The sequence below is a fragment of the Hemiscyllium ocellatum genome, unplaced genomic scaffold (assembly GCF_020745735.1).
Source record: "Hemiscyllium ocellatum isolate sHemOce1 unplaced genomic scaffold, sHemOce1.pat.X.cur. scaffold_553_pat_ctg1, whole genome shotgun sequence".
NCBI classification, from domain to species: domain Eukaryota; kingdom Metazoa; phylum Chordata; class Chondrichthyes; order Orectolobiformes; family Hemiscylliidae; genus Hemiscyllium; species Hemiscyllium ocellatum.
Genome location: NW_026869112.1, coordinates 113,119 through 137,171, shown reverse-complemented (window position 1 = coordinate 137,171; position 24,053 = coordinate 113,119). Strand labels below are relative to the sequence as shown.

Below are 24,053 nucleotides of genomic sequence, written 5' to 3'. Positions count from 1 at the left end.
TCGCCGGTAGATACGATAGTGAAGAAGGCGTTTGGTATGCTTTCTTTATTGGTCAGAGTACTGAGTACAGGAGTTGCGAGGTCATGTTGCGGCTGCACAGGACATTGGTTAGGCCACTGTTGGAATATTGCGTGCATTCCTTGTCTCCTTCCTATCTGAAAGATGTTGTGAAACTTGAAAGGGTTCAGAAAAGATTTGCAAGGATGTTGCCAGGGTTGGAGGATTTGAGCTACAGGGAGAGGCTGAACAGGCTGGGGCTGTTTTCCCTGGAGCGTCAGAGCTAACGGGGGGGGACCTTATAGAGGTTTACACAATTATGTGGGGCATGGATAAGATAAAAAGACAAGGTTTTTCCCTCGTGTTGGGGAATCCAGAACTAGAGGGCATAGGTTTAGGGTGGGGGGAAAGATATAAAAGAGACCTAAGGGGCAACGTTTTCACGCAGAGGGTAGGATGTTTATGGAGTGCTCTGCCGGACGATGTGGTGGAGGCTGGGACAATTGCAACTTTCAGAGGCATTTGGATGGGTATATGAATAGGAAGGGTTTGGAGCGATATGGGCTGGGTGCAGGCAGGCGTAATTAAATTGGTTAGGGATATCTGTTTGGCATGGATGGATTGGACCGAAGGGTATGTTTCCATGCTGTACATCTCTATGACTCTATTACTCCACATAAACACTCTGTCACCAAAAAACATGTTCGTTGATAGCCAGTTTTTGATTATAAACTCAACTTATTGATTTTTTTGAGGAGGTGAGCAAGCATGTGGATGAGGGTAGAGCAGTGGATGTAGTGTACATGGATTTTAATAAGGCATTTAATAAGGTTCCCTATGGTGGCTTGTGGAAAGTCAGGAGGCCGAGGAGAGTGGGAAATTTGGCCAGTTGGATAGAGAACTGGCTAACCAGTCGAAGTCAGAGTGGTGGTAGATGGTAAATATTCAGCCTGAGGTCCAGTTACAAGTGGAGTTCCGAAGGGTTCAGTTATGGGTCCTCTGCTGTTTGTAATTTTTATTAATGACTTGGAAGAGGGAGTCGAAGGGTGGGTCAATAAATTTGCAGACGATACGAAGATTGGTGGAGTTGTGGATAGTGAGTAGGGCTGTTGTCGGCTTCAAAGAGACTTAGATATGATGCAGAGCTGGGCTGAGGAGAGGCAGATGGAGTGCAACCCTGTCAAGTGTGAGGTTGTCCATTTTGGAAGGACAAATAAGAATGCAGAATACAGGGTTAACAGTAGGGTTCTTAGTAAGGTGGAGGAGCAGAGGGATCTTGGGGTCTATGTTCATAGCTTTTTGAAAGTTGCCACTCAAGTGGATAGAGTTTGTAAGAAGGCCTATGGTGTATTAGCGTTCATTAGCAGAGGGATTGAATTCAAGAGTCGTGAGGTGATGCTGCAGCTGTACAGGACCTTAGTAAGGCCACACTTGGAGTACTGTGTGCAGTTATCGTCGCCTCACTTTCGGAAAGATGTGGAAGCTTTAGAGAGGGTGCAGAGGAGATTTAACAATATGTTGCCTGGAATGGAGAATAGGTTGTACGAGGATAGGTGAGAGTGCTAGGCTTTTTCTCATTGGAACGGCGAAGGATGAGGAATGACTTGATAGAGGTTTATAAGATGATCAGGGAAATAGATAGAGTAGACAGTCAGAGACTTTTTTCCCGGGTACAATAGAGTGTAACAAGGGGACATATATTTAAGGTGAAGGGTTGAAGGTATGGGGAGATGTCAGGGGTAGTTTCTTTACCCAGAGAGTGATGGGGGCATGGAATGCCCTGCCTGTGAGAGTGGCCAAGTCAGCATTACTGGTGACCGTTAAGCGGCAATTGGATAGGTACATGGATAGATGCTTACGCTAAGACAATTGTTTGGCACAACATCGTGTGCCGAAGGGCCTGTTCTGTGCTGTATTGTTCCTTGTTCTATGCTCTACGTTCTAACTCATTGCTCCATGAATCCTACATCGTTTATAAGGCACAAATGAGATGTGGAACATAACTCTCTCTATTTGCCTAGATGGGTGTAACTTCAATAACACTTAAGGTACTAGGCACCATCCACGACAATGCAGTCACTTGATTGTACCCTCTTCAATACCTGAATATTTAGTCCTTTCACCGCTAAGGCACAATTGCAGAGAATGCACCAACTACACAATGCACTGGCGTAAGTCATCCGGGCATTTTTGACAGAACCTTCAAAGCTCAACAACAGTACTGACTCGAAGGACAAGGTTGGAAGATGCAACGAAACACTACCATTTGAAAGTTCCCCTCCAAGGCCCATAGCACCCTGACTTGGATAGAAATCAGTGATAAACTCATTGAATAGTAAAGCAGTCTTGATGGGCAAAGTTGCATACTTCAGACCTCCATCTTTTATCTTAAAATTTAATAAATGTTGATTAACGCAGTGACCAGACTTGTGCTCAGTCCTTCAGCTATTCGCTATACTGGTGTGTGCTAAATTCTACTATCGTCCTCAACCTGTGGTCAACCATCGAAAATATCCAAAAAAACATCTCATTCAACTGATTCTCCTCAAGATGAAAGTGGTGCTGGAGATGTCCAACAGGTCCAGCAGCATCTGAGGAAAATTCAATGTTTCAGGCAGATGCCCTTCATCAGGAACAAGACTGTGAGCCTAGGGGTGGAGAGATAAATGGGAGGGCCTAGGTCTGGGGAGAAGGTCGCTGAGAGTGCAGTAGGTAGATAGAGGAGTAGGTGAAGGTGATATGTCAGAGAGGAGGGTAGAGCGGATAGGTAAGAATGAAGATACACAGGTGGGACAGGTCAGGAGGACGGTGCTGAGCTAGAAGTTTAGAACTGGGGTAAGATGGGTGAGAGGAATTGAGGAAAATGATGAAGTCCACATTGATGCCATGGGGTTGAAGGATCCCGAGGAAGAAGATGAGGCGTTCTTCCACCAGGTGTCAGGTGGTGAGGGAATGGCGATGGAGGTGGTCCAGGATCTGCGAGTCCTCAGGGGAGAGGGAGGGGGAGTTGAAATGTTTGACCATGGGGCAGTGGAATTGATTCTTGCAGGTGTTCTGCAGATGTTCTCTGAAGTGCTCTGTTAGAAGACATCGCTCTACCCAATTTAGAGGAGACCGCATCTGGAGCAGCAGGTGTAACGAGTGATATGTGTGGAAGTACAGGTGAACTTTTGATGGATGTGGAAGTCTCCATTGGAGCCTTGGACAGAGGTGAGGGGCAAGATGTGGACTCAGGTTTTGCATTCCTGCGGTGGCAGAGAAAGGTGCCGGGAGGAAATGGTCGTCCATTGGAAAGGTCTTTGAGGAAAGTGGATAGGTTTGGGGAAGGGAAATATATCCCGGCTGGTGGGGTCAATTTAGAGGTGGTGAAAATATCGGGCGATAATTGATTTATGCGGAAGTTGGTGGAATGGAAGGTGAGGCCCTTCCTCTGTCCTTGTTCTGTCCTGGCCGTGTTTTGAGGTGTGGGGTTCATGGATGGAGGTGCAGGGCATGGCTGGGATGCGTTAGAGAACATCTTCAAACACATGGGAGGGGACGTTCCGCTCCTTAAAGAAGGAGGCCATCAGGTGTGTTCTAGGTTGGAACTGGTCTTCTGGGAGCAGATACGGTTGAGGTGGAGGAGTTCTGAACACAGGATAGTATTTATGCAGTAGGTGGTTTGGGAGGTGGTGTAATCCAGATAGCTGTGGGAGTCAGTGGCTTTGCAAAAGAAATCAGTAACACTGACCTCCAAAGATATTTTTCCCTCCTCACCCCATCCACTTTCCGACAAGACAGTTCCCTCCACGACTACCTAGTCAAGTCCACGCCCTTTAATGACCCAACCTCCCTCCCAACACCTTCCTCTGCCACCACAAGAATTGCAAACCCTGAGCCCACGCACCCTCCACCTCCGCCAAATGCCCCAAAGAAGCCTTCCACATCCATCAAAATTTCACCTGCACTTCCACACATGTCATTTATTGCATTCGTTGTTATCGATGCAGTTTCCTCTAGAGTGGGGCCGCCAGACACCTTCTCACAGAGCGCTTCAGAGAACATCTCCAGGACACCGGCAACAATCAACCCCAATGCCCGTGACTGAACATTTCAACTCCCCCGCCACTCTCCCGAGGACATGCAGGTCCTGGGCATCCTCCACCACCACTCCCTCACCACCCGACGCCTGGTGGAAGAATGTCTCATCTTCTGCCTTATGACACTTCAACCCCATTGCATCAATGTGGATTTCTCCAGTTTCCTCATTTCCTCTCCCTCACCTTTCCTTAGTTCCAACCTTCCAGCTTGGCACTGTCCTGCTGACCTGTCTCACCTGTCTATTTTCATTCCCACCTATCCGCTCCACCCTCTTCTCCGACCTAACACTCTTATCCCCTCCTCCATCCACCTATTGCACTGTCAGCCAAATTCTCCCAAACCCCAGCCCTCCCATTTATCTCTCCAACCTCGAGGCTCCCAGCCTTATTCCTGATGAAGGCTTTTGCCCAAAACGTCATTTCTTTCTGCAACTCGGATGCTGCCTGACCTGCTGTGCTTCTTCAGCACCACTCTAATCTTGACTCTGATCTCCAGCATCTACAGTACGCACTTCAATACAACTGATTCCCCTGTCCATTGATCTTCAGTGATCATGAATGTCCATTCCAAGATCTCTTTGTCTGTCTACACCACATAGGATACTCACTGTTATTGTTTCTTCTCCCAAATTTCTTTAAAACTCATTGGTCTGGATTCAATTCTGTTCGACTTTTTTCCTTTCCACCTGATTGATGCATCCCTGCATTCTCTGACATTCTTCATAATAGTCAACTACGCGACCAATTGTTGCATCGTCAGCAAACCTCTGAACCATGGCTCCTATAACTAAGTCTAAATATTTGGTCTACATCAGAAAACTGTGGAACTCCACTGGAAACACCCATCCAAACAGGGTTCATTGCTGGTTGGGATTAACAGCTGCAATAACAGTAGAATTTAATTCCTGCTGTCATTTGTAAACTTGCTAGTGACTCCGTCAGTTGGTCTCCAGAGTGATCACTTCTCACGTATGAGAGTGGTGAATGACCTGTGTGTATTGTGACTGAGCAAGTGAGTTTTAACATGAGCAGGTAATTGAATCCCTTCCTGCAGACACCCCATGGCCCTGACTGCTTGGTACTGCGGGTATTCTTGTGTCTGTTTAGTTTGATAATCAATTGAATTCGAGTCCACAAAGGCACGATTCCCATTTTCCGCATTATCCATGTATTTTTATTCTTCCTTATTCTCCCAGGGATTGTAATCATTGGTCTGAAGAGGATCTGTTATTCATTCTTAATTCACCGTGAACTGAGTCAGAGGGCATTCATGGGTGAACTACGTTGTCATCCATCTTGACATGTGGTGTCCTCTTCTTTCAACCACACGGGTATTAGAAAGAAACGTCTATTAATGACATGCGTATAAAGGCACATTAAATCATTTTTCGTGCTAATTCTGCATGAATTTGCGATTATTGATCCACAGTTTAGGTTCAGTCCCTACAGTCAACATGCTGACTTCTCCAGTTGTTCATAGTTCAATGTGATGCATCCAGTGGGTGCATAACGTTTTGGAGCTTGATTCCCACATCTTGTGTTTATCTGTGCCTTGTTCCCAGCCTTCATCAATGGCGAGAGCAACGGGCGAGGAAGAGACCAATGTGTAAGTCTTTCCGTACTTCTGCATGGCACCCACATCTGCAATTCTCTACTGTGCATTTATAGTCAGTTCTCGGTGCCCCAACACCCACGCCCTGCCCCTTTTGAAATATTTCCATTATTTTGTGCAGTTTTTCTGTGCTCTTCTCACCAAGATGAATCACTTCTACTCAACCTGTTCCAGATTTCATTTGACAAAACAGTCATTAAGAATCCCATTACATAAACACGCCCTTCACATCTCTTGTATTTTGGTTTTCCTGGATCTCTTTCATACGATAAAAGGTCCCAGCTGCTCGACTTGAAAAAGAAAATCGCGTTGCTTTTCATTATCCCGATGTGATCTACGTTTCAATGCAGTTTAGGCAACTGACTCAAATTATTCTTTGAGATTTTATGATAGCGTCGATGCATATAAATTGACCATTGGAGTTCCAATTTCAATAAGACAGGTGTCAACATACAAAAATAGCAACATTGAAAACAGCGACGAGAGTGGAATTCTAACCCACGCGCGCAGAGCGCAATGGATTAGTAGTCCATCACCTTAACCTCTCGGCCACCTCGTCACATATGCTGGCATGTGTATGAACTTATGAATAAGTGAATTGCGTAAATTATGCTGAACAGTAGATATTTCTCCCTGGTCCAGTGAAATGCTAAATAGCACAGTACGGTCCCAAGACTATGGTCTGACCTCTGGGTTGTGGGGCAACGGCATTCCCACTGTGACACTCTGCTCACAGTGATCTGAACAAAAATGAAGAAAAGACTATGTAACAAAGTCTGTTGAAATCTGTGAATATTTGAAGTCAACGGAATGAAGAACCTGAAAAAGCAGGAGGTGTTCTTTCAAGAAAGAGTTGGATAGAGCTCATAAGGGTAGTGTAATCAAGTGTTGTGCGGATAAGGCAGGAACAGGATACTAATTGAGAATGATCATCCATAATCATAATGAATGGTAGTGCTGGCTGGAAGGGTAGAATGGCCTACTCCTGCACCTATTGTCTATTGTCGATTAAATTGCCTGTAAGGAATTGTTTTCCGGACTGGAGGAGAGTGCATAGTGCTCAATGTCATTATTTGGAACACCTTTCTTCTGCTCAGATATTTTTGACACGCACCTGTGTACAGAACAGACAACTTCAAAATCCTAAATGAGGTTAAACTGACAATTGAATTCAACAATGCAAAAACCTTGATCTGTGTCATTTTCCTGGGCCATGCTACAACAAGTCACTGTATGATCACAGCAACACAGTGAGCAAGTGTCAGAAGGAAAATGAGTGCAGTACCAGAGAGAATGCTGGGAGCAGCAGTTGACACACGGGGAAGTGCATTTCCCACAAGAGGAACACTTCCCAAACAACGGACTGTGGTGGAAGAATTCAGAGGGGGTTTACAAATTGGAATTTGATGCCAGAGTCACAATGGAGACCTGTCATTGAGTCTGTTAAAGATGAAATTTTTAAGATTTTTACAGATAAAAAACAAAATAAAATGTACATTGGTTAGTGAAGGCAAATGTTGACATTGTATATTTCAACAATCTACCCATCTTTGCAATGAGCAGCTCACCACTTTCCTCACTCAGGTACAGAACCACTGGTGAAGATGATCGTTACTAGCCATGGAATCAGAGAAACTCAGTTTCCCAAACGTTAAGGTACAACCAGGAATGTGGAGGTAAGCATTAATGTGTTGCTCCTGTGCTGCAGGTGGGCAGTGCACAGTATCTCTGGGCCAGTATAATGGGCTGTGCTCTCCGAAGTTTTAAATTTGAGCCTCACATGGAGCAGCTTCAATTATTCATTGTCTTGAGGGGTACGGATGGAAGGTGATATTGAGCAAAGCCAAGTTTATGGGAAAATACCCGTGTTTGTGGATTGGCAAACGTCCTTTTCTGGATAATGACTCCTTGATCAACAAACAAGTATTTAAAACGTGAAGAGACAGGTGTGGAGAGAGAGGCAAAGTTGATTTTTCAGCAGATGAATAACGTTTGGCATGTGCACTGCGTTAAATTCCGGGAAAATAGATGCTGAACTGGTTTCATGTTATGCAGTTTGTTACAAACTCACAAAGGTTATTGCAATAATCAAAAGAAAAAAACACACATAGGACCGTTCGAATTTCGTATTGAATTTAATGTTGGTTTGAGCAGATTTTATCTTCAATAGCGTGCTGCAGAGAAGTACAGCGGGTTAACAACACAAAAGGACAGAATCTTCTTGGTGCATTTCTTAGGTTGAGTTAAGAATGTAGGAAATATACGTAACATCATGTGAATGTGGTCAAATCTTTAAAGTCCAAGTGACGATTCAATTCCTATCATTAGGTTATAACTTCTGTCTGCAGTTATTTTAGGACATCAGCTCCATTTACAGAGTTTCACCTTGAATAATACGCCACACCTTATCAATCCATGAACTTTTTATACTCAATCTTATTCAGTTGTACGTGTTCATGAAATGTCTTTGTGTCTGAACTCAACCAAATTCGAAATTTTTACGCAACCACACTGAATTTCTCTCAATGTAAGACTTTCTCCTTGTATGTTTTTTCAGGTATCTTTTAAAACACTGTGAAATCAGATTCCACACTTTATTTCTGGAAAGTCGTTCGCGATTTGACTAACTCTATTGAGTGGAAGAAACTCTCATCCAAACATTCACTCATGGTTTTTAAGACCTAACTGAAGTTATTGATTCACACGAAAGAAGGGGTTTCCCCGATTTAGTCATTCAACCCTCACATTTTGTGAAAATCTCATTTGTTTACCTCAAACTTGCGTGTTTCTGCACCAGCATTTCCAAATCTTGTGAATAAACTCCTTCATTCTTTCTATCATCCCGTTTGTATTCTTTCTGATATCCTTATGTCTCAGTAAACAACGTCATTGGCGTTCTAATATCTTGCTATCCAGGAAACAGAGTCTGTGCCTCTGTACATGTTTTTGGTGGAGCATGAGGACAAGGATTACACACAATGTTCCCACTGAGGGTGACCTACAGATTTCACAGTTACACTATGAACTCTTTGCTTTTTAAATATGACGCCTCTCTGTATAACCTCCAATAAGGTAAATTATTATCTATCCAGTTCATGAACATCGTCTCTATGGAGACGAAAATTATCTATCACTTCCTTTATTCTTCCACGAAATGTTCGAAAGGTTTATGAGGTCAGCATCTCTAACTCCCCATGCCCTGAGTGAGTCTCAGCTATTTCTAAAGGCGACTGAAGTTCAAATACTTGATAGTGTGTCTCCAGTCATTCCAGTACAGACTGGTTCTGGACAGCAAATGCCATCAGCAAAGGCCACCGTGGATCTGAAATCAACAGTTTTCACAGAGTAATTGTCATAGTTAATGTGCATTGTATGTCCATGTTCTTGTTCAACGTGTTCATCATTACATGTGTCCCTGTATTGAATTCTACTGAATGATTAATTTGCGAATGGAGACATTCACTTCACCACTCATTCGATACTCCATGGAACATTGAATAATTTTACTCATATGCTTCCAGAGGACAGTCCTGCCATTACTGGGATAAATCAGTGAATATTCCACACGTATCCTCGAAGGCAAGGATTTCCTTCTCCAGTTTAGGGGATCATCACAGCACCGAATCCCATGTGTGCGTTCATTAAAAGCAAAAGAGTTGCAGTAAGACTTTAAAACAAAGATTTTGCAATCTGCTTGCATTGGTTGTCCCAAAAATTACATTCCGCATTGTGGTATGTTTGTGGATGAAAGCACTTTCTGAATCTTGAGGCATTACATTTCAGTTTTGTCAAAAAGTTGTCATTCGCTGTTCTCTCTTTCCCGTTCAGTTTCCCGTTTAATATCCTGTATTTTCTCAATTTATCTTACATTTTCAACAATTTCAATCAATCTCGCTCCTGATTACCAATCCTAGAGAATGCCACAATTTTGTCAATTTATATGCAGTGCATCTGTAGGGTGCGGTGAACAAGTGGAAAGGCATTGGTCACGTGAACCAAATAAAAGTAGCGGGCTGGTGGAATCTGGCCGTTCTATCGCAGTCATATTTAAATCATTTAACGTAATCGTTAGCCAAATCTTTTGGCATAAAATAAGAAAACATTTTTAAAAATGCTGATATTGAAAATCAAACAAAAACAGACGTTGCTGGAAAATTTCAGGACGTCTTGCAGCATCTGTGGAGAGATGGACTCAGTGGATGTGAAACGTTAACTGTGATTCATCTGCACAGATGGTGCCTGCACACCTTTGATTTTACAGCAATTTCTGTTTTTGTTTCAGATTGGCAGATTTTGTCACAGTTCATGAGGACAGTGCTCTCGAGAATCAAATAGACAGCATGGACCTGCTAGTGTGAAATGAATGAGGAGAGAGTGTTGTACTTGAAAAACACAGCAGGTCAGGCAACATTTGAGGAGCAGGAGAATGAGCGATTTAGGTATCAGCCATTCATCAGAAATTAGGCTTGTGAGTCGGGTTGAGGGACAAAGCTGAAGCCAGATACAAACTCGCAGGCACCTCCTCTGACTGACCCCGATCACAAACCCTCCTCCAATCACCAAACCATCATCTCCCAGACCATCCACAATCACATCACCTCTGGGCATCTGCCAACCACAACCTCCAACCTCAATGTCAGTGAACCGTGCACTCCCCGATTCTACCTCTTTCCTAAGATTCACAAACCTGACTTCCCCAGTCGACCTTTTGTCTCAGCCTGCGCCTGTCCCATCCGAATCATCTCTTCCTATCTCGACACAATCCTATCTCCCCAGTCCAGGAAATGCCCACTTACATTCGTGACACCCCTATGCACTTTACCTCCTCCAAGAATTTCGTTTCCCTGGCCCCCAAAGCGTCATGTTCACCATGGACATCCAGTCCCTGTACAAACCAATCTGCCATGACAGAAGTCTGCAAGCATTCCATTTCTTAATTTCACACCATCCCAACCAGAACCCTTCCACGGACATCCTCATCCACCTGGTCCTCACAATCAGCAACTTCCCTTTCCAATCTTCCCACTTACTCCATCGAAACGGGTAGTCATGGGCAGCCGCATAGGACCTAGCTATACCTGCCTGTTTGTCAGATACGCAGAACTGTCCATCTTCCACAGTTACACAGACACCATCCTCCACCTCTTCCTCTGCTTCATTAATGAATGTATTGGCGCCACTTCGTGCTCCAACGAGGAGGTTCAATAACTCACCAATTTTACCAATACTTTCCACACACAACTCAAATTTATCCTGATCATCTTGGCAAATTCCATCGCCTTCCTGGACCTCTCCATCACCGTCTCTGGCGACTGACTAATTACAGACATAGACTGCAAGCCCGCCGACTCCCACAGGTATCTAGACTCCATCTGCTCCAACCCTATCTCGTGTAAAAACGATATTCCTTATTCACAATTCCTCCGCCTCCGCCACATCTGTTCCCAGGATGACCAATTACAGTTCAGAAAGACCCAGTTGGTGTCCTTTTTCTACGATCACAAATTGCCTTCCCACGTGGTTAACAACGCCCTCCAGTGCATCTCCGCCAATTCACACACCACCACCCTTGAACCCCAGGCCTCTCAACTCAACAAGGACAGAACCTCCTGGTGCTCACCTTCCACCCACCAACCTCCGCATAAAACGCATCATATTCTGCCACTGATGCCACCTCCGAACAGATACCATCACCAGAGATATATTGTGCTACCCAGCCCTGCAAGCACTCCAAAAAGACCATTCCCTACACGATCCCGTTTTCAGGTCCACAACTCCCCCAACCAACCCACAACCCTCTCCTGGTACCTTTCGCTGGCACCAAAGGAAGGGTGAAACTAGCTCCCACAGCACTCCCCTCATCTCCCACCAAGACGTGGAGGGATCATTCCACATCCGTTAGAACTTCACCTGTACAGCTATCAATGTCATCTACTGCATCCTTTGCACCCAGTGTGATCTCCTCTTCATCAGGGAGACTGGACACCTTCTTGCAGATCATTTCAGAGAACATCTCTAGGACACACGTACCCACCAATTTCACCATCCCATGGCTAAACAGTTCAACTCCCTCTCCTACACCGTCAAAGATATGCAGGACCTGGACCTTCTCCAATGCCAAATCGTTACAACCCAACGCCTGGAGGAGTAACGCCACACATTCCGGCTTGGGACCCTAACAGCACACGGGATAAATGTGAATTCGAACAGTTTCCACATTTCCGCTCCCCCAAGCCCAAGCCTTCAATCTCCACCGCCGTTTTGACCCATTCCATCACTGTCACTTCTGACCTATTATCTTCTCCCTCCTATTCATCCATCTATTGCTTTCCAGTTACTTACCCTCAAACCCAAACCACTTCTATTTATCTCTCAGCCCCGACTCACAAGCCTTATTCCTGATGAGGGCTGAAGCTTGAAACTTGAATCCTCCTGCTCCTCGGATGCTACCTGATCTGCTGTGCTTTTCCAGCATCACCCTACAAACTCGGATCTCCAGCATCTGCAGTCCTAACTTTATCTTTGGAATTATCAATGACCTTGGAGTGAAGATATCCCTCGATTGCAGTGATCACAGTGTGACTGAGTTTTCCATTTATTTTGGGTGAGGGCAGGCTGGATCTGAGACGAGCGTTTAACACCTAAACAACGGGAATGGGATCAGATAGCGAAGTTAGGGCGGGCTGAAGTGAAGTGGAAAGTTCTGTCAGAAGATGGGTCAATACAACTGCCCCACATCACCCAGACTGTAAAAGGCACACAGAAGGAGCAAAGTTCCTTCTGTGCAGGCACAATGACAGGTAAAGTGAAAAGGAGACAATACAACACACGAGGTGCAGTGGAATTATTTATGTGAACGGATTTGATATATAAGCTACTTTACATATAGACTGCCCTCACATTAGAAAAAGGAATTTCCTGCAGTGTAATGGCGACATTTGCCTGTGACATCACAATGTTGAGAGACACTGACATCGTTCCTTCTGTAGCAGCGTGGCCTCGTGAAAGCATGATCATTCCATAAACCAGAATTCAATACTTCAAAGCTCTCCTCTGCCTGTACAACTTATTTTCTGCTCCTGTATTCAGATCTCAATCGCTTCATAATATATCTTCTTCTGCTTCCTGCTTCACGGAAACACTGGAAACGTGAACAAATCACTAGTGTTTCCACTTTCACCAATCTTTTGCAACTCCCGAGTTGGCATCAGGTACGAGTGACTGATTGGCCTTCTCAAGCACTCTCACTCTGGTACGATCCTAATGATGAAGTGCACTGTGTCTGATCTGCAGAATGTACCCACGCAGGACGGTGCTGTTTATCCCATCCCTGTGGACTGAGCTGTCTCTATTGGCAGAGTATTCCGCCATTTCCCTCCACTTGCAGGCATTATGAGGGGATGTAAGTGCGGACATGTTCTGAAGCTTCCTCTCACGGGCACAGCCAGGTGGAAGAGCGCGGCTGGAACTTAGCAATTTTGATCGCGAACTTCCCCCAAATATCATTTATTTGAGAAAGAGAAAGATGCTGAGATGGTGGGAAAGAGAGAAATGGGCTGTGGACTCTTCCCTCAGTAAAATTCCAGTAAGTGCGTTTTTGTGCTGCCCATCTGATGATCAGAATCAATCTTCGGAGAACAATCCCGCTCAAAGGTTTTTGTTTCAGAGGCTTCAGCTTCTTTGCTGCAATCGGGCATCAGTTACCATCTGAGTCCCAACTGTCCCAGATGATGCGACTCCAAATGAAACGCTCACTCGCTGAGAACCAGCCCCACAGCCAGGAGCTGCGGGGCAGCAGGCAGTCCAAAGTGGAAGGGAGGATTAAAAACGAGCCATTATTTCTCGCTCAGCCGCTCTGTCACAGAGACAGGCAGAGGGACTACAGAGACGTGTGACGGAATTCACGTGCCGACAGAAGCCGTTCAGGCCGGCAAATCTTTCTCACTTGTTTCCCTCTGAGGTTATTCATAATCAGTGGTGCTTGTTCTAATAGTATCTGTCTCGAAATGCTGTCTCCAACATACTGATCCACATGTCATTCACGGCTGTTCATTTCACCAGAGGACCCTGCTGTGTGACACAGGTGAGGAATAACTGCAAGGCGTCATGGGCATGGTATACGCCACAACTGAATTCTCTCACCTTCGCCAGTGCATTCCCAGCTCAGGCAAGTGATTTTGCGAATCAGGTCATAACAGCCCGACAGAGAACTCCAAAAAAAATCTTCAATAACTTCAAACGTGTGTTTCCTCAAACGTATAAATGTGGCGGGTTTATCTATTTCAGTTACCATTGAGTGTAAGGACGCAGAAGACTCATCCACATGTAATGGGAAGAACGGAGCACAGTTATAGCGAAACCCTGGCAGTGGCAGGACACACACTGAAAGCTGGAATTGTCATCGAGCAGAAGATGCTTTTCATCCATTAATGTCTGAATTATGCACCCACCACGATCCCTCTCGGCCACTCTGTTATCGCTGACCACAGCAGTTTCACGCAGTCTTCAGGTTTTTTTCGCATGTACCTTCGAGAATGACGTCAAAAGATCTTCACTGTTATTATGTGATACACTGTGGCACAGATGTGTCCCGGCTGTGCCAATATAACCACTCTGTAACTTCCCCAATTCTGCTGTTTTAATTGCAATTTCAAACAGGATCACAAAATGTGTCACTCTGCAGACTGAGGGCATGCAGCCCACCTTCGCTCTGCTGGCTCCACACAATGGGGAAATGATTGTTTTGATTGACTAATTGTCACATGGACCTAAGTACAGTGGAAAGCGTTGTTTGTGATAGGTAAAGGCAAATCATAGTAATCAAGGACATGCAGATCATAGCGTGAGAAAAATAAAATTTGACCAGACTCAGGAATTCAAGGACATGCGGTCAGCAAAATCCACATTGGCAAGATCAGCATTATTTCAAGTTAGACAATTCATTTCTCAGAGCAGCAACGGCCGAGAAGGAGCGGTTCTTTAACTTGCTTATGTATGTTTTCAAGCTTTGGAATCTTTATCTGAACCCGATCTCAACGAAATCATATCTTCTCAGTCAAAAATGAAGTAGTGTGCAAAATTCCAAGGCTCATCTGCAAGGTGAACCCGAGAGCTCTCATGCGTATGTCACATGTCTGAGGCAATATCACTCCTGAGACAAATGAGCCAGAACGGCGCCAGACGTGGTAACAATGAATCAGGTAAGTATTTTGGTTTACTAAGGCTATTTCTGCTGATTCAGAGTGAAAGAAGCACAGAGTTTTAATAAAAGCTCTTTTCCATTCTAACTCGCTTCTCCCAGGAGGCTGCACTAGCTGCTTTCCCGGAACAGGGCTGTCTTCATTGATAACTGGACGAACTCATCTTCCATTGTCACGCAGTGTTGGTGGAGAGAGGCTTGAACGCGGTTTTCAGCTCTCTATCAAATACGGGTTTGTGGAGCGGGGTAGGGGTCTGGCGGGAGTGGGAAGTATGGAAATTCTGGAAATGTGCAGAAAGTGTAGATCGTGCATGCACAAGAAATCATCTTCTTTTGGGAACCCTTGTCCAAATAATGCGATGTGAGACAGATAGAAAATGCAGAACTGCGAGGAAAGAGTGATGCTGTCCCCATTATTCGGAACAGTGTCCGTGCTTCTCAAAGTCACGGGGAGGCTTATGCTGTCTGAATCAGCATGGGATGTTACTGCAGCGAGTCCCGTCACTCACGCAGCTGGTGTGTATACGGTTTTCCACGTTTCCTCCAGTTCAGATCATTAATTTCACAGCTCACATCATCCCAGAGTGATAGGGAAGAGAAAGAAGCGATTCAGAGCATCGTCTTAACACAACCTGGGGATAAATTGGATGTGGGAGAGCGAACAATCTCGACTGGTTCCAGCATTTACAACTCCACTGTGATATTCTGTTCACAAGATCTGACCACGTGGAAAGAAATGACACAGTTCGAAGATCTATTGAATAGGATTCCGTGCAAAACAGAAGCCGATGGAATGAAAAGAGCCATGAGAGCGGGAATGTAACATTATCTGTGAGGAAGTTGTTTTTCCATACTCGAGGAGCGTGCACAGTGCTGTTTCCATGGGTCAATATCTGGATAAGTAGACTGAATCAGCATTAGCTGTTATTGGACTGCATCTTTTGTACAATGTTGCAAAAGCACGGGCCTTTTGTATAGATGGGACAACTTCAAAATCCTCAATGATGCAAAACATACAAATGAGGTGAACAACAAAGCAACCGGAGAAGCTCGTGTTACGTCATGGGGCAAACCCCCCGGCTCAACTTTCGCTCAAATTCGCTCTCTGTCAAATTCCTGAGCCTGAGATTCGAACAGTGAATCGTCTATGTTAATAAAAACTGCTCGGATCTCACAACTTCAGTATTTAATACGCCACTACATGTATGTCTGACAACAGTAATTGATCTCTCCCTGTGTTACTTCAGCACACGTAGAGAAGAAATAAATACAAGAACAGTCACGTATGTCACTGGGATTTGACCTGATGCTGCTGCAGCCAATCGATTCAGCTTTAATTGAAATTGCTTCCACCTTTCCTGTGTCGGTAATAAGATTGCATAGCTTAGTGGTGAGTTTTCATGCGTTGAATTGGACCCAGCATTCTTTCTCAGGTTGAAATTTACTGGGATATAAAGGCGTGGTGAAAGACACGGTGGTGTTTACTGGAATAAAAAGACGTTAGGAAGGAAACGGTCAGAATTCACGAGATACAAATTCGATAAAAAGACAGACATGACGATTACTTTGAGATAACGCCACTAGAAAAGGAAAGAGCAGATTTAATGGGAAGGTGGCATAGATAAAGAATCTTGCGGGAGAAATCAGGAAAGACGTAGTTGTATCTGAAGGGAGGTTATCCAGCTGATGTGACGTTGATAAGAGTAAATCTGAGGGAAATCCCTTCGTTTAGGCGAGTGGAGCTTCAAACCCAACGGGGAATGATGAAGAAGTTTGGAGCAGATTTTTTTTAAATCTGAGAATTATTCAAATCGGAGTTGAATTTTCAGAAATAACAACATTTTAGGAGCTGATTCCATTATATTTCAAAAGTCGTGTGCAGACACACAGGGAGTGAATTTAACAGCGACAGAGATTCAGAGCTACCTGCATGGCGAGGCAAAAGGGACATACTCTCGAAGTGGATAACATTCATCGGAAAGAAATTGCATAATACCTGCATTTGAAAATGTTAAGTATAAGAAGAGTTTATGGCGTTGATGGGTGTTGCAGCTCATTCTACATAAAATATTATATATTGCAAATACACTGAACTGTTTGGTTTCACTCTACATTGAATGGAAGTCGGTTAGCTCAGTCCGCTGACTAACTAGTCATGAGGAAAGTGAGACCAACAGCATGAGTTTAATTCTCTCACTGTCTCAGGTTTGCATAAGGATCATTATTTACCCCGCTCACCTGATCTGTAATAATATGGTGCCTCTAGAGAGTAAGATTTGGCCTGAAGATATAAAACATCATTATCATTGCCATCTGTTGCCTTAAACATTGGTCACAATCACTCGAAAGGAGAGAGAGCACATTTAATACTCACTGATCTCCGCTTGAAACATCCTGTGAGAAGACTCGATCTTATCCCAGTTTGCACCCTCTGCTCCGCCCAATAGCAAAACACTTGTTATGCCTTTGCCAGATTTACGGACAACATTCAAACTCCCCAAAGAGATAAATCGAATACTTTCGATTGGATAATGAGCTGTGCGTGTTTGCAGGAAATTGAATGATATGAAATGAGTTAAACAGACTTTCCCAGAATGTAATCCAGTGCAGGCTGAGCGATTTGAGAAAGGTAATTAAGCTAAAATTTCACCATTGTTTCCCTATCCTGGGGAATATTTGCAGCTTTTCAGATAATAATTGACACAAATATGAAACTGGAGTTTCCAAATAAATGTTGCTTTACTCAACATTGATTTCAACTGCGCTTTAGTATGATGCGCTAATAGTCCCTTTTCAATGTCAGTAACAGCATCTTTAGATAAGCATTGAACTTACAAACGTGGCATTTTACGCACCTTTAAGTAGCAGGCGCGAAACAATTGCGTGACTGAAGCCGCAGACAGCAAGCTGGTCAAATGTCCGACTCATACCTTAGGAACTTTAACTCAACTGCTCCACTTTTGCTGTGGTTCTGAAATTAAAACAAACGCAGACGAGGTGATACAGACATGCACCTGTGATTATTGAAGCATCAGGTTCAGGAAAGCGACACATAAAAATATGCAAAATAGACTTCATTGAAAAATGGGTTTCTGTTGGTTCCTGCGTTGTTTACAGACAATGTTACTTTGCCGCTGTCGCCAGGCCTTTCCTTCGATCGGATTCAATTCAAATCAATAAAACTTCACAACTTCCTTCTGAAAGTTCATACTGGTAACATGAAATATACTGCATTTATCAATAATCTTCACCCTTCATGCATCCATGAACACGTTGCATGGTTTCCATGAATACTGAAGATGTAAGAATGTGATGCAAGAATAAATTCAATTCCAGTTTAAATTGTAAAGTAGGAAGAATGCAAAGTAAGACTCAGAATGTCAGAAATTCATGCAAGTCTCCGTGTCCAGAACTGCAGCAAAACAGAGGGGTAATCCTGTGGTCTTTTCCTGAGCCTGAAGTTCCAACAATATTTGATCCATGTCATTAAAACCTGCTAATTGACCATTGATCTCAAAACCACAGTCCCGAAAAGGCTTGACTGGTCTGAAGGTCGCACTGGTATGATTGTGGCACGTTCACCCAGCACAGTGAACGCAGCAGCACAGACTGAACAGGGTTCAATTTGAAAATGATTGTAATGGAAATGGGACGGGGAACTTAAACGAGGTCAGTGATTGTGGGAGGGAGAGAAGTCTCCAAGAATGGGTGAGTCTGAATTCTGATATTCATCTCACAGAGATGTGTGAGGGAGGGGTTTGATGAAAAAAATCATAATATCAGAGAACGTTTCATGTAAAGTCAATTAATTCATTTCTGTGTTTCTTTGGCATGTACCACAAGGAGTTAAAAAGGGGAGAATGTTACATGCCGTAACTCGGATTCAATCGAGGTTATTGAGGCCACAACGCACAACACTGAACATTATAGCATTCCTGGAACATGCAGAGATACGTGTTTGAAAAGAGCAGTATCTACAGTGACAGAGGGTATGTTAGGAAGAATGCAGAGACACAACAGGAGTATTTGGCGAGCAATAATAGACACGTGGGAAGTCAGAATTGGCTGCATATTCAAATTGGATGTTTCAAGAGGCTGAGGAAGTTCCATCGAATACTGCATGTTGAAGACTGAGGGTGATAGATTTTTACAAAACATCAAATTCTCAAGGGATACTGCAGGATATTGTTGAAATGTATGTTTCAACAGTAATGAGGTTTCACATTTGTTGCCACACGAGCTTCCCCACACAAGGAAGTACCCATTTCTACAGTGGATCACATAATCCCAGTTCCTCCACCTAGAATCAATGATGCAGTTGCAAAGATCAAACTGGAAATTGGGATGGAAATGAGCACGTGAAGCTACTCTGTCGCATCACTGATCCAATCGGTGAGCACATGGTAGTTCTATGATGGTACAGCAGCACATGAAATTCCGAGGCTGGGAGTTCTCCTGGTCAAAGGCGGGGCGGAAGGGCATGTTTGTCTCCGGTTATTAGATTATTAAGATACAACAGCAGCATTAACGCGCATTGCAGATTGACTCAGCGGAAGCATGCTGGAGGTCATGAGAGATCGATGAATTGGAAGCATTCTCTGAAATTTTCCTTAACAATGCGCCGTTTTGTTACTTTTACTCGAAGAGCTGTTTTTGATCACATCGTCTCCACATTGGCCTCTTGCCTCCCAGTAAACACTCCAATCCAGCGTACATCAGTTTCATTCCAACACAGCCACATGTCATATTCTCACTCCCTCTGAGATGATTGGAATTACCAATGTCATTCTCTGAGATGGAGCAACGTAACATTGAGATTGCAATGTATTTAACAAAGAAGAACAAAGAACACAGAACATTTATAGCCCGGGAACAGGACCTTTGGACCTCCAAGCCTGGGCAGAAGCAAAGCAACTGTCTAAACCTATCACCCAATTCCTCAGTATCTGTTTCCATCTGCTCCCCATTTACTCACGCATCTATCAAGGCGCACCTTGAATGGAACGACCGTGTCTACCTCTACGACCTCTGCTGGCAACGCGTTCCACGCACCTACCACCCTCTGTGCAAAACACTTTCTACATCTATCCTCCTTAAAGGTTTCACCTCTCAACTTGAATGTATGACCTCTCATTATTGAATCCCTCACCTGGGGAAAATCGTATCTCTATACCCCGGTCTGTACCCTTCAAGATTTTGTAGACCTCAATTAGGACCCCTCAATCTCGTTTCTACGACTGAAAACAATCATAAACTTCTTAACCTCTCTTCACAGCAAGCATCTTCCATACCAGCAACACCCTCGCAAGCCTTCTCTGCATCCTCTCCTTAAGAACCACTTCCTTTGGGTAACTTGACGACCAGAACTGTGCACAATATTCTAAACGCGGCCGAACCAAAATCTTGCACAATTTTAGCATGATCTGCCAGCTCTTACACTCAAAGCCCGTTCCAATGACGACAAGCATGCCATATTCTTTCTTGACCACTCTATGCACCTGTGCTGTCATCGTCATTGTTCAAAGGACCTGCACTCCCTGATCTCTCTGCTCATTAAGTTTCTCCAAGGCTGTTCCGTTTACAATGTAGTTGGTTCTAGAATTAGGCTTCCCAAAATGCATCACTTCACACTGGCCTCGATTGAACTCCATCTGCCACTTCTCCGCTCAACTTTCCTGTCTATCTATATTCTTCTTCATTCTTTGACTGATCCCTATGCTTTCTGCTACTCATCAATCTTCGTGTGAAATGCAAATGTAGTGGCGATATACTTGGCTCAGAACCCTTGGACACTGGAACATGGCAGCTGCTGGGATTTAAATCGATGAATAAAATCTGGAATATTAACCCCTATCGGAGAAACAGAGGCAAAATGTTTTAATTTGCTGAAAACCATTCGTTCTTGCCCATTTGAAAGGCGAATTTGCCGTCCTTAATGAAACCTGCCAACATACGACTCCAGACTCACAACAGTGCGTTTCACCCATGGAATCCCTCTGACTCAGTTCAAGGAGAATTAGGAATGAACAACAAATAATGTTCAGACCATGGTGGCCACACTCCGTGGGAGAATAAAGAAGATTTAAAAAGTACATGGATGACGGGAAAAATTGGGAGTCATCTCTGCGTGGACTCAAATTCAACTGATTATCAAGCTAAATAGACACATGGATACACACACCACCAAAAAGTCAGGCCCATAGGGGACTTCAGGAAAGGATTCAATTACCCACTGAAGTGTAAACATACATGTCCAGGTACAATGTGGACAGGTCATTCAGCACTCCCATTAATGAGAGAAGGGATCACTCAGGAGGCCAAATGGCAGAGTCACCAGCAAGTTTACACATGACCTCAGGGGTCCGATTGTGCTGTTATTGCAGGTGTTCATCACATCCAGCAATGAACCATGTTTGGTTCATTGCTGGACTCCCTGTTTCCAGTGGAGTTCCACTGATCCTGATGTAGATCAACGATTCAGACTTAGTTGTAGGAGTCATCATTTAGAAGTTTGCAGAGGATGCAACAATTGGCCGTGTTTTTGACTGTGATGAATACTGTCAGGGCCTGCAGAGATGTATCAATCAGGAGGTAAATAAAACCGGCGAATGGAATTGAATCCAGACCAATAAGTGGTAACCAATGTGGGGAGTTGAAAAAATAACAGTGAGGATTCTGAGTGTGAACAGAATAAACAGGAACAAAGAGATCTTGGAGTGGACATTCACAGTTCACTGAAGATTTTTGGACAGGGAACTCTGTTGGTCGAGAGTATCTTTGGATATTTTCTGTTGTTGACCTCAGACTGTGGATGATATTCGATCTTTAGCAAACGCCAGTTTAGGAAACAACTTTAAAAAATGAGCACAAGTCTGGTCAATGCAATAATCAACATTTCAAAAAATGGTAAGATAAAGGATGGAGGGCTGAAGTATACTACTTTGACCATCAAGACGGCGTCATCACTCAATGAATTTATCGCAGATACATCTCCAAGTCATGCTGCTGCTGTTGTCCACAACATCACATATAGGACCAGTTCGAACTGGAATATCTTCGATTCCATTCTCCTGAGCGTCCTGCAGTTCACATCGAGATCCATTCACCCATCAGCCCTGTACACAGTGACCTAACCTGGTTTCTGATGTGGTAACACTTCCATTTATATATCCTCCTTCGGCTGAGGGTTTCTCCCGGGTGTCATGCCTCCAATTTGTTACATTACTCAAACACTTTAGCATATTTATCTGAATATTTATCTTTCCGACAATGCCATCTTCTGTGTTTGAAGTGAATGTGTTTCCCTCTGTTTCTCTCCCTGACCATGATTACGAGCTCTATAGTATCAGTGATGCCAAACATATGGAACCAAGGAATTTGTGCACCTTGTGTTATTGTTCACTTGCTGGTGTATGGAAGTCCATGCTGAACAGGGTGTATGAGCTGCTTTGCCAAAAAATTTTGGAACTTGTTCAAAAATAGAAATTGCTGAACAAACATGCAGGTCTGCCACATATTCTGGAGTGAATGCAGAGTTAATATTTAGGTTAAGTGTCCCTTCTACAAAGCTCCTAGATACTACAGCGTTTTTTGTATTTTCACTTCCAGTATCCATAGTTGTTTGTTTCATAGAAAATTTGTGCTGTGCCTATTCTGGAGAAACTCAGCAGGTCTGGCACCATTTAGAGAGACATAAAAACAGAGTTAGCGTTTCAAATCCAGAGTGACACTTGTTCAGAATTGCAAATGATTGGAAAATGGGCTTTTTGTTACCTTGTCAGAGGTGGGGGATGGATGACAGTGTAAAGACGGTGTGGCAAAAGATAAATCGCGCTTTTATCAGTGGTGAAGGAGAAGATGATATAAAATGGGTTTAAATTAAGATGTGATTTGGAGAAAAAGGTTCTCTATCCTGAGTGCAAGCTATAGAAGGCACAACCAAATAGGGAGACCAGGAGGAAGAATGTCGTCTATGCGGCATTACATAGATTTGGGCAGAGATACGTTTTCACTGTAGAGATCTTCGCCCCCTTCAGACAAAGAAATTCAGGTGTTTGACTTCTTATTGGTGCTAGTAAGAGTTTCATGCTGCCTTAGTAATGTAATATGGAGAAAACAAATCACAGTATGAAGTTTGGGGCTGAGTGTTGTTAACCATTCGCTTTTAATATTTTTTTCAAATTTGCAGTGATTATTTTTAAACGCTTGGTCTTGAAGTTAATATCAGATGGAGTGTCGGAGGTTGAGGAGTGAAATTATAGAAGTGTATAAAATCATGAGAGACATGGATAGATTGCATAGCCAATGTCTTTTCGACAGGATAGTGAAATTCAAACATGGAGTACATAGCTTTATGGTGAAAGAGGAAGACGTAAAAGGGACGAAGAAGCAACTTTTTCATGTAGGGGGTGACATGTGCATGGAATGAGCTGCCAGAGGAAAAGTGGTAGATACAGCTACAATTTTGAAAAGACTGTTAGACAAACATATTAATGGGAAACATACAGAGACATTTGGGCCAAGTGCAAGCGGTGGAATTATTTTAGTTTGGAAAACCTGGTCAGAATGGACACGTTGGATCAAAGGGTCTGTGTGTGGGTGATCTGGCTGCATGAAACTAGAAAGTGAGGGAAAAGAAATAAAAGATACGATGTAAGTAAATTGTCAAGAAATATAAAAAACAAGCAGCATGATAACATGCTGTGTTGATAACAACACAGTCTGTGTTGATAACAAAAGAAAATCAGGATGAGTGCGTGACTTTTTGTGGAAATGAAGTCAGGAAAGTATATTGAGGATATTTGGAGGGCATAACGGGGGAATTGCCCAGGGGGAATTTGCAGGTAATTTACACCAATATTTTACATTGGTCCTCACAAGGTGAGGCACTGTAAATATTTGAATGCTATAAACAAAATTGTATTAGTAAAGAAGTTCTAACAAAAGGAACAAGGTTTTTCTTAAACAAATAGAGAAGTGTAAGGGGGGCACAGGTCAGCAGAAATTCATAGCTGGTTTTAAAGGAAGTGGTTACAGAGTGACTTGTGCCACTGCGTAAAGTATCCCATAACTCTCTGGATTACAGGAGTGTTCCTGCGAATCTGGAGAGCCTCCAATGTGGCGCCTGTCTTCAACAAAGGAGCGAGACTGAAAGCAGGAACCATTT

General features: G+C 43.6%; 1 non-coding gene across 1 annotated transcript; it reads right to left on the bottom strand.

Annotated features, from left to right (window-relative positions):
• Nucleotides 1-6,165: 6,165 nt before the first annotated feature.
• Nucleotides 6,166-6,247, bottom strand: trnas-acu (transfer RNA serine (anticodon ACU)). Its single transcript has one exon. It is a non-coding gene; the product is annotated as a tRNA-Ser (tRNA).
• Nucleotides 6,248-24,053: the final 17,806 nt, after the last annotated feature.